Here is a 12,873-nt window from a genome sequence, read left to right on the forward strand (position 1 = left end):
CCGATTATTCCCATTTTCTGAAATATCCAAAGTTTTATCAAAGAAATTATGAATGTCGTTGTATTTTCAATAAATTAGAAGGCTTACATTGAAGTTTCTGTAAAAATACTTGAAAAAGAGACGATAACTATTTAATTGTCCATCAGGATATTGCTTTTTGAGTTATACTTGAGAATTCTCTTACAAAATCCAAATTTATCAAGAATTCCCATTTTTTATTGTTTCCTTGGCCTTTTATGTATTTTTTATTAAGGATATTCATTTGTTAGTTGAAAATACTAAAAGCCAATTAAAAAAGAATGGGAATTCAGGAAGTAAAATTTAATTATGATTTTAATTCACTCAATGGGTATGAATTTTTTTAATTTATGAAGCAATCAACCGACTATTCCCATTTTCTGAAATATCCAAAGTTTTATCAAAGATATTATGAATGTCTTGGGTATTATGAATAAATTAGTAAGTCTTACATTGAAGTGTCTGTAAAAATACTTGAAAAAGACACAATTACTATTTCATTGTCCACCAGGATATTGATTCTTGAGAATTCTACTACAAAACTTAAATTTATCATGAATTCCCATTTTCTATTGTTCCCTTGGCCATATTCATACATTTTACAGAACAATTATCATTTGTTAGTTGAAAATATTCAAAACTGCTAAAAAAAGAATGGGAATTGAGGAAGTAAAATTTAATTGTGATTTTAATTCATTCAATGGGTATGAACTTTTTAAATTTATGAAGAAATCAACCGATTATTCCCATTTTCTGAAATACCCAATGTTTTATCAAAGATATTATGAATGTCTTGTTAATTATCAAAAAATAAGTAAGGCTTACATTGAAGTATCCGTAAAAATACTTGAAAAAGAGACGATAACTATTTAATTGTCCATCAGGATATTGCTTTTTGAGTATTTTTGAGAATTCTTCTACAAAATCCAAATTTATCAAGAATTCCATTTTTTATTGTTCCTTGGCTTTTATGTATATTTTATTAAGGATATTCATTTGTTAGTTGAAAATATTAAAAACAATTAAAAAAGAATGGGAATTGAGGAAGTAAAATTTAATTATAATTTTAATTCATTCAATGGGTATGAAATTTTTAATTATGAAGAAATCAACCGACTATTCCCATTTTCTGAAATATCCAAAGTTTTATCAAAGATATTATGAATGTCTTGTTAATTATCAAAAAATAAGTAAGGCTTACATTGAAGTATCCGTAAAAATACTTGAAAAGGAGATAATTACTATTTCATTGTCCATCAAGATATTGATATTTGAGTTATTCTTGAGAATTCTTCTACAAAATCCAAATTTATCAAGAATTCCCATTTTTTATTGTTTCCTTGGCCTTTTATGTATATTTTATTAAGGATATTCATTTGTTAGTTGAAAATATTAAAAACCAATTAAAAAAGAATGGGAATTGAGGGAGTAAAATTGAATTATGATTTTAATTCATTCAATGGGTATGAACTTTTTAAATTTATGAAGAAATCAACCGATTATTCCCATTTTCTGAAATATCCAAAGTTTTATCTAAGATATTAGAATGTCTTGTTAATTATCAAAAAATAAGTAAGGCTTACATTGAAGTATCCGTAAAAATACTTGAAAAAGAGACGATACTATTTAATTGTCCATCAGGATATTGCTTTTTGAGTTGTTCTTGAGAATTCTTCTACAAAATCCAAATTTATCAAGAATTCCCATTTTTTATTGTTTCCTTGGCCTTTTATGTATATTTTATTAAGGATATTCATTTGTTAGTTGAAAATATTATAAAACCAATTAAAAAAGAATGGGAATTGAGGAAGTAAAATTTAATTATGATTTTAATTCAATCAATGGGTATGAAATTTTTAAATTATGAAGAAATCAACCGACTATTCCCATTTTCTGAAATATCCAAAGTTTTATCAAAGATATTATGAATGTCTTGGGTATTATGAATAAATTAGTAAGTCTTACATTGAGTGTCTGTAAAACTTACTTGAAAAAGACACAATTACTATTTCATTGTCCACCAGGATATTGATTCTTGAGAATTCTACTACAAAACTTAAATTTATCATGAATTCCATTTTTATTGTTCCCTTGGCCATATTCATACATTTTACAGAACAATTATCATTTGTTAGTTGAAAATATTCAAAAATGCTAAAAAAAGAATGGGTTTAAGGAAGTAAAATTTAATTGTGATTTTAATTCATTCAATGGGTATGAACCTTTTTAAATTTATGAAGAAATCAACCGATTATTCCCATTTTTAAAATACCCAAGTTTTATCAAAGAAATGACGAATGTCTTGGGTATTATGAATAAATAAGTAAGGCTTACATTGAAGTTTCTGTAAAAATACTTGAAAAAGAGACGATAACTATTTAATTGTCCATCAAGATATTGATTTTTGAGTTATTCTTGAGAATTCTACTACAAAATCCAAATTTATCATGAATTCCCATTTTTTATTGTTCCCTTGGCCATATTCATACATTTTACAGAACAATTATCATTTGTTAGTTGAAAATATTAAAAACCAATTAAAAAAGAATGGGAATTCAGGAAGTAAAATTTAATTATGATTTTAGTTCTTCAATGGGTATGAATTTTTTTAATTTATGAACCAATCAACCAATTATTCCCATTTTCTGAAAACCCAAAGTTTTATCAAAGAAATGACGAATGTCTTGGGTATTATGAATAAATTAGTAAAGCTTACATTGAAGTTTCTGTAAAAATACTTGAAAAAGAGACGATAACTATTTAATTGTCCATCAGATATTGATTTTTGAGTTATTCTTGAGAATTCTACTACAAAATCCAAATTTATCATGAATTCCCATTTTTTATTGTTCCCTTGGCCATATTCATACATTTTACAGAACATTATCATTTGTTAGTTGAAAATATTAAAAACCAATTAAAAAAGAATGGGAATTGAGGAAGTAAAATTTAATTATGATTTTAGTTCTTCAATGGGTATGAATTTTTTTAATTTATGAACCAATCAACCAATGATTCCCATTTTCTGAAAAACCCAAAGTTTTATCAAAGAAATGACGAATGTCCTGGGTATTATGAATAAATTAGTAAGGCTTACATTGAAGTTTCTGTAAAAATACTTGAAAAAGAGACGATAACTATTTCATTGTCCACCAGGATATTGATTTTTGAGTTATTCTTGAGAATTCTACAACAAAATCCAAATTTATCATGATTTCCCATTTTTTGTTGGTCCCTTGGCCTTATTCATACATTTTACAGAACAATAATCATTTGTTAGTTGAAAATATTAAAAACCAATTAAAAAAGAATGGGAATTCAGGAAGTAAAATTTAATTATGATTTTAGTTCTTCAATGGGTATGAATTTTTTTAATTTATGAACCAATCAACCAATTATTCCCATTTTCTGAAATACCCAAAGTTTTATCAAATAAATGACGAATGTCTTGGGTATTATGAATAAATTAGTAAAGCTTACATTGAAGTTTCTGTAAAAATACTTGAAAAAGAGACGATAACTATTTAATTGTCCATCAGGATATTGATTTTTGAGTTATTCTTGAGAATTCTACAACAAAATCCAAATTTATCATGATTTCCCATTTTTTGTTGGTCCTTAGGCCTTTTTAGTATATTTTATTAAGGATATTCATTTGTTAGTTGAAAATACTAAAAGCCAATTAAAAAAGAATGGGAATTCAGGAAGTAAAATTTAATTATGATTTTAATTCACTCAATGGGTATGATTTTTTTTAATTTATGAAGCAATCAACCGATTATTCCTATTTTTCTGAAATACCCAAGTTTTATCAAAGAAATTATGAATGTCTTGTGTATTATCAATAAATTAGTAGACTTTCATTGAAGTTTCCGTTTAAACAGATAATTGTGAGGTGTCTTTGTACATTAATCCAGAAAAACTGTTAGAATATTATGTAATCTCAGGTACTTGAGTGTGAATACAGCCATGTGGCATAAGCTCTAAAATCAAATCTTGTTGTTATATTATGTTACCCATCAGGTAGTCACAGTCGCGTGTCGTCAAAAATCGTTTAAAGTAGTACTAACTGATGTAGGAAAATTAGAGATTATAGAGTATTGTGAGTCTACACCGACTACTCAATACTCACGCCAATTAGGAATTTAAGAACACAGGTTCATAAAGATTTCATACCCAATAGCCCGAGTCTCAATCATTTGATATCTCTTAAGAAAATCATTGAATATCATGAACCTCAGTAAATCGGTAATCATGTGTATTATACAAATTTCAATAAATTAGCTTAGGATGCCTAAGAATTCAATCAACTTGAGGAATTATACAAGGATACCACGACAAATATTTTTGTGAAACCCGAGCATTATATTATAATGCTTAATATTATTGTTATCATGTTAATAATCATAAGTTTGTATTTAATTATTAAATATAAATGTAGTGTATCGAAATTGTATGTACTGGACATTGCAGAACTTCATGTGAAATAGAAATTGTATATTCCGCACAGCGTTGTGGCTTGCAGTTTTTCAGAAATTACTACTTAATTAAGCAAAGGAGAAAAATGGTAACTATTTAGCCACCATCTTTCCATTAAGTTGGGAGGTGTTAAAAACCATTTCCTTTAGATTTTAGAAGTAGTTAATCGTAAGCAATTTCTTATTATATATGTAATATGTAATGTATATATATCTATATATATGTACCTAAGTACCCGTTGGAACGAGCATGACGACAGCATATGACATTCCGCTGAGTGGACAGTTTTGGTAGCCACAAGCGGGCAAGCCGTCCGCGCTCGTCCCCAGGGGGAATCAGTCGTATTCCAGCAACATCAGTCTGAACCTCCTGAACTCCTATACAATAATTAATTATTTCATGTTGTTTTAAATAAATGATATTGTTGGTTATTTCGTCAAGCGTACTCTTATTTAATTTGTCGGACACAACAATATAAAAAATTATAAATTGTTGATAATGTAATGTTATCTACCGAGCTTCATTCAGAGTCATTTTTATTAGCAATGGTATACTTTTGCTCACAGATAAAAATTAAATTACCTTATAGTAATTAAAATGATTATCTTATAATCCCATCTTCCCGACTTCTCACATAATCCAATTACTGCATTCATACCCGTTTTTTAATACTAAAACATCCATGCCCAATAATGATAAAAATCTATTAGTGACTATAATAATATTTTTGTGTGAGCATTCCTGAGTCGAGGACACTATACCATAAAAACACCAGGTTAATGTTTTTGTTTAATATTAGTATTTTAGATTTTTTGGTTTTAATATGAATTATTAAGAGGAACTTTGTTCTAAATTTTTAAGCTTTAGTTACAAAAATTGCATACTTTATAAATTTTCAACAACAAATCAATTTGCAATTTCATTTGATTTTGAACTTAACAAATTGTGAATAAGTATTTTTAATATTTTTACACATCTATAAGAAAAATGAATGTTTGTTTTATATTACATTTTAAAGATTTTCGGTTGAACGAAAATTGTTTTATCCACATTTATAAAAGTTAAACTAAAAAAAATAATACATTCTAAATAATATATACTGTAATTATTACCATACTTTAATATCTATACTTTTTTTAGAATTGAAAAATTCTTACATAGGGATAGGACATAGTAAGTATAATCAAACACGTGTACCTGTATAAGTTCCCGCATCAATAATTATTATTATTATGATACCTAGTATAATATTGTTTATAAGGTAAATACCTATTTAATTACTTCATTATTAAAACATTTTTCTACATTTCTTCGACAGTTCGAAATGCTACATTAGAAAAATGTTGCCTTCGTGCGGACCACAAATAATATAAATTTAATATTTCATTACCACTATTATATTGATCCTACTTGTCGTATGCCCATATTATGTATCTTTTACTATTCTTGTTATTATTATTTAAATTTATACGCATGCTTATACTCCTTTAGCTTTGCCTATGTATCATGTCTTTTATAAAAATAACTGAAAAATGAATAAACTACCTATATTAAATCTTATTGTATAAAATAGGTACTAGATATATTAAGTATATTAAATAAATTTATCTATATTATTATAATTATATGAACATTAAATATTATAAGTAAACCCATGCTTTATAATATTATGTACTCACTGTGCTCGCTTGAAAACGGTAACGGTGTTCGTCATTTGTCACCTTGGCTGCTGGCGAGTGATCGAGAAAAAGAAACCATGTGAAAACAGTAAATTTGCCATGTACATCGCATTCTCTGAAATATAAAAAATAAATAATAATATATAAGTCTTCTTTGGTGATTAGTAGTTGTCCAGATATTTTTCTAGTTCGTTACCTGTAGTTATAATTTCTGTATTACACATTATCCAGTTTATTAAATCAGCACCTATAAATAAATAAATCATCATCGCATACATCATTATATTAATCTTAGTGTATACCAAAGTATTCAAGTTTTATTCAGCAAAAGTAGTAACGATCCTTTATTAAAAATTTGGTGGTATATTCACGTTAAAATTATAATAATCTTTATATTAATACTCGATAAAAAAAAAAGACTGTTAGAAACAAAAGTAGAACGTTCGTCAGTTTGCCGATCATAACGCATGTACGAGCATAATAAACTCAATGGGTGACCAGTTTCAGATTGTTTTGATGACCTTTTTTTGAATTTATTCATACAAAAATCGTAGGTATAAAATCAATTTTAATTATTCAACATAATTGTTAATAATTGCTTATAAATATCTCAAACAAAGAATATATTTTTAAGTATTTTAGATTATAAGTGAAGCGAGGAATGTATTGATTTTACAATGATGTTTATTTCTTTTTCATATTCTTTATCAAGATTTGAAATCTTTTCTCCGAGCATCACAGAATTATATATAAGCCACTTCCACGTGATGAAATGGAAAGCATTTTTTCTAATTTAATGAGATAATCAAAAAATTTATTAAGTGAATATCTAACCCAAAATGGATATTAAAATTTGAAATTGTGTGATTGTTTTTATCAAATGGTCATACACTTGTTAAAACAAAAAATAATAAACATTTAATGCATATTCTTTTATGTATTTTCATTCACATTTCAAAAATAATTTCTATATGTCACATCCAAATATACATAATTTTTTAAATGTTTTATTGCAACTTCAATCAGAAGTTTATATTAAGATTAGAAGTATGGAACAATAAAAACAAGAAAACGAACTTTAGTTCGACAAAATTTTATTCTTAAATGAAATTCAAAACTATGAAGAAGGAGAAAAAAACCCGATTTGAATATTATGAACAATCTGTTCATGTTATTTAAAAAAAAAATATTATATTAGAAAAAAAATATTCATATTATTGATTATTTAACTGACTTTATGGATCTAAATGTATGTATTATATTATATTTTTATGTACCTATTAGAAATTTTTTTTTTAAATTTTTTTATTTTTTAACTAACTTCATGGTCCTTATATTATATTTGTAAAATGAGTATTGGCATTCTTTATAAAAATTATTTCATATTTGACTAATTTTATGGGACTTGTTGTATATTAAATTAGTTAAATCTGTATAGAAGTATTAAAAAATATATATTAATTATTTGATAAATTGTATTTTTATATGTTAAAAAATAATAATAAGTTAATAAACATTATATATTCGTACTAATAGTATATTTGTGTGCTATACTTTTATGGCCCAAACTCCAGGTACACTTTAAATATATAGATTTAATTTGTGGCCCGATCTCCGGGTAGAAAAATATAAACAAATATTTTATACAAACAGGTAGTTAAAATGTGGCCCAATTCCCGGGCGCCCCATATATAAATTATTTAAAATTTTTATAAATAACAATGTAATTTTACTTTTTTAAATTTCAATATTTATACACTCAAACAATTAGTAGAATCATGATAACGACCATTATATTTTATTTCAGTGAAATAAAATACAAAATGTATTGTATTTAAATATTCTCTGAATTAATTATTTGAAATTCAAATCAATTCAATATTTTTTTTTAAATTCTGAACGAAGAGATGATTGTATTGATTTTACTATGATATGTAATTTTTTTGTGTGTCTGTTTACAGCATAACTAGCCGAAATAATGCTTCAATTTCCAACTTCGGGGGTGGTTTCCGATGGCAAAGTAAATATCCTTAAATCTAGAAAAACAAAAAAAAAAGTGACGAAAAAACGAGAATTTTTACGCAAAACCACTTTTCGACCAAATCGATTTTTTTATGTGGTTGTAGCTCAAAAACTAATCACTGTAAATACTTAAAATTTTCGATTTTAAATATTTGTTAGTACCTATTCAAAAAGTATAAGTCTTAGATACTTGAAAATTTCACCGGTTATTTAGATTGGTATTTTCTTTACATGATTTGATTTTCAAAATATTTTGTCTTTTTTAGAGCTATTTATAAACAACTGAAATTTTCAATTTTTCTTAGAATTTTTTTTGAAGTGTCGATAAAATTTTTTCATAAAATATTTTCTATAAGTTAAGGTTAAAATAATTATAAAAGAACTTAAATTTTGGTGTATTTAAGCCATTAAAACATAAACCAACTTTTTTACCAACCACTGGAAATTATATCCTAGGCTAACAAATCAACTTCATTCAGAATCGTTTTTCGTATATAATGATACCTATCATTAGATTCAAATTTAATACTCCTATAATATATAATAATGATCTACACGGCACCTAATGTACAATAGAGCGGTACCCATTTACTCGCTTTTTTTTTTTTTGTTTTTTAGATAGGTACAACTGTTTTTAAATCAGATGATTCTTCCCTTGTTTCCAACTATAGGATATATTCATTCTACCTCATATCCGTGATGACTACTTTAAATTACAACAAATAGAGCGAAAGTACTGTAGATACTCTTTGTAGCTCAACATACAGTAGTCTTATTATTTAATTTACTCTATACTAATTTTTGCTAAACAATTTCAAACTAAAGCTATTAATGGCACTATGGCAGCTTTCATCTAATATCAATACACAATACAAAAAAAAAATTTAAAAAAGGATTCGCTTCTCTGAATCAAATTTATTTGAACTTCATTAAATCAAGATTATTAGCTACAGATATAAGTTTAGTAATCAAAAATTTATATTATAATGATATAGATAATAATACAATTTTATTATTTTTATATTATGAAGGTAATTTTACCAGCATATAAAAATTTAAATAATCACAAAGTACTTCTAAATTATCAACATTTGAAAATACCGCCACTGAAAGAAATGTCTTTCCTTTTATGTTTATACATCCAAGTAAATTATTTTCACTTAAATAATCAACGTTTGTAAAATTGGTTAATATTTTAGATATAATGAACAAATTATATTACATACCTAGTTAAAATAAGATATTAAGAAAATTCTTATAAAATTGCATCGTTTGGAAAATAAAGTAACTGACAATGAAACATGTGTAATAATGACTGAAGGATTAAGAGATAATAAAACAAGAATGTACAATTTTATGGAATTTTTAAATTATTTTATTAGATGAGCTTAAATTTTCAAAGGAAAACTACTGGATAGACCATTTTGATAGATAATGATAATTGTTTTGACAAGTTAATTCAAATAATTTGATTTATATTAGACAAAAAGACTTAGTTTATTGGATCACAATTCTGTTTCAGGACTACAGGTAAAATACTCTCAAGGGTGTTTATTAATGAAGTTTTATTTAAATATTCATTTGCTTGTAACAAAGAAGAAACTATAATTTTCTATTTTAAATCCATACAGTTATATTTATAAGAAACATATCTAAAATGTTTGATTTTTGAACTGAAAATATTGAAAGATACAATATACATCTAAATTATTACAAATATTTCAAGTACAAGTAACTTTCATAATTAAATAACAATTATAATGATAGAGATTTAAATTTTATACTCAAATGACAAATGCATTTTTAACTAGACAATACCTAGTTAACAAATTTTTCTGATTTTTAAATGCTTAAAAAAAAAATGTCACTATTTTTAATAATTTTTTGTTAATGTTGAATAAAATTAAGCAAACCTCTTAATTTATTAAATTTTCAAGCAATTTTACTCGCAAGCCAAAATCATACATAAATTGATAATAAAAGCTACTTAAAAATTCAACAATAATTATTCTTATTATTATAATTAATATTTTTTAATTTATGTTTCATAATATTAACATAAACTTTTGGTTAACATTTCAAGTCTATGATTATGAATTACAACAAAAAACAAATACAATTTTGTCAAAAACTAGTTTTCGTAAAAATGGCAATTTTTTCACAGATTATTATGATAAAAAATGTCTACTTTTGATCATTTTAAATTAAATCAAAATCTTATTGTTATCAGATATTAGATAACCCCTTATTGAAATTAAAGATCTGAAATTTTTTTACTACAAATGGTGTTTTTAAAAAAACGTACTTGTAAAACATTATACACATTCATTGTTTTGAATTAAATAACTAACTTAATTAACTTATTACCCTATTAATAATTTGAATACTTTTATAATTAATGAGGTATTTATTTATTTTTACTTCATCGTTGATTATGAAGATTGAGTTAATAATTAATAACCCTTGTAACTTATCCTAATGATCCCTATACCTAATTACTTAGAAATTATATATTTTATATTAGTTTTTATGTTTTTGGAAATGCAATAAGAAACATAAAACAATTTAAAGATACTCCATATTGAATGTTTGAAATTAGTTAAAAGAATATTAATTAGTATCAATAAAATTCCAGTTTGAAAAAAAATATAGGAAGATAATATTATGATGAAGACCATTTAAACTGTACCATAAATCAGTTATAATTGTATGTTCTCGGCACACAGTTGCCAAAGAAGTAGTCATTTGTTCTTTATAATAAAGATACAATATTCAAGTACAAATAATGCAATATATTAAAATAATAAATGATACCATAAAATTACAAAAGTATAAAAATAGTAATATGCATGCAAATAAAGTTAAGTTAAAATAATAAAGTATGCCAGTCTTTACCTAGTGGAATACCTTGCTAGAAATACATGTGGACTAAGAATTAAAATAATAATTCATAACTAGTAATGTAGTTGACCAAAGATAGTGACAAATAGATGCGCAGCCAAACCAATAACCATCAAAATAGTAAGTTAATATTAAATTAACCTGCCTGTTAGGTTATGTAATGAATTAAATTCAATGATAATTCATCTTGATTATGCAAAATAATAACTAAAAGTAAATATATATATTTTATACATAGATATTAATAAGAATAACACGACTTGTCCGCCATTTACCATTTGGAGTCGCTGTACAATAAGCTGGTTTTACATCTATATTACTGTCTCGATAATTTTGTACAATACCTAATGAATAACAATAGGGATAATTATGTAAGAATTCTAAGAATGTACGACTAACGAGCCAACAACACAGACGCACACAACCAAACGATAGATACACTTATGTCACAACACCGGTCACCGACATAGAATACACAAGTTTGATGGAACTAGTATGACTTTGAACTAAGCGGCCTACAATGAAAATAAAATAGTAACCCGTAACAATAACAGTAGGTAAGTGGAACAATACTTACAATCACCAAATGAATTTAAATCCACGAACTTAAAAAAAAAAAAAAACAGAATGAAAAATTTGGTTTTTTGGTATTTTGACGAGCAATGGTTCGCTGAAAAAGAGCCATATAAGAACATCACTGACGATTACAGACGTACAAAACGAAAAAAAAAATAACGTTAACAGTCAGCGTCGCGACTATGAAACAATCACGACTGTAAGTCTAGGTTCTGGACTCCAGAAGACACCTCACACCGTGCGAACGCAATTATTCGCGTGCGAAAAACTTAAACGAAAACGTTAAAAATTAATGTTGTATGGTTACTGTTCAGTGTTCGGTGTTCTACAGCCGGTCGCCAAAACGCCCAAAACGACGACAAATTATGATAACGATAAGGTGATCAGCTGCAACGTGACCATGAAATGAGATAACTCGTTAAATGACACAAACATTGATAATATGACGGTGTGATTTGCGCATAGTCACGACTCTCCGGGGATCAGCAGCTGTTTTCGCTGTGTAGATATATTTTGTCTAAGGTATTTGTAGTGCTATCTAGTGGAGTTTTATTTTCAATTCACCAACAATCAATGCTACACTGCAGATTGCAGCACTATAATTAATATTCAATAAGACATAATATTATTACGTCATTGTGGTTTTTATTGGTGGATGGTGACATTTTTTGTTAATTTCGGTTCGTTTATTTGTCGTTTCCGTCCATTAGAATGTAAGTTCGCCGCCTTGGCCAATACAAACTACTAAATACTAAAACTATCATGCCGAAAAAACAATAAGTTAGGTATATACTATTATTAATAGGTACCTACCTATTTAAAATGTAGTGTGTTATTTATGATTCGGACAAAATATGAAGATTTCAGTAAATAGAAACAAACACGTAGTCATGGAGTTTTCATTTGCTGAAATAGATATTTTTCGAAAACGGTTATTAATATCTAAAAAAACTGTATCTATATTGTTTTTGTTATTAGTGTCATGTCTGTAAATATAATATATTTTTTTGCATTATTTTTGCCAATGTAATATTATTTATTATTCTATAGCTATTTAAAGTACAGTGTCAAAAAAATCAATTTTTTATAAACAAAACATTCGATTGCTATTCAGATCATTAACAGGAATATCTTTAAAGGTTATCCCCAGTAAAAAAGAAAACCTAAATATTTTCCAAAAACACAACTTGGGAAAAAA

General features: G+C 25.9%; 1 long non-coding RNA gene across 1 annotated transcript; it reads right to left on the reverse strand.

Annotated features, from left to right (window-relative positions):
* Positions 1-3,862: 3,862 nt before the first annotated feature.
* LOC114129209 (uncharacterized) lies at positions 3,863-12,008 on the reverse strand. Its single transcript, XR_007604084.1, has 4 exons — positions 11,677-12,008; positions 6,373-6,423; positions 6,177-6,291; positions 3,863-4,874 (listed from the first exon to the last, which is right to left on the reverse strand). It is a non-coding gene; the product is annotated as an uncharacterized LOC114129209 (long non-coding RNA).
* Positions 12,009-12,873: the final 865 nt, after the last annotated feature.

This window comes from Aphis gossypii, chromosome 2 (genome assembly GCF_020184175.1).
Source record: "Aphis gossypii isolate Hap1 chromosome 2, ASM2018417v2, whole genome shotgun sequence".
In the NCBI taxonomy this organism is placed as follows: Eukaryota; Metazoa; Arthropoda; class Insecta; order Hemiptera; family Aphididae; genus Aphis; species Aphis gossypii.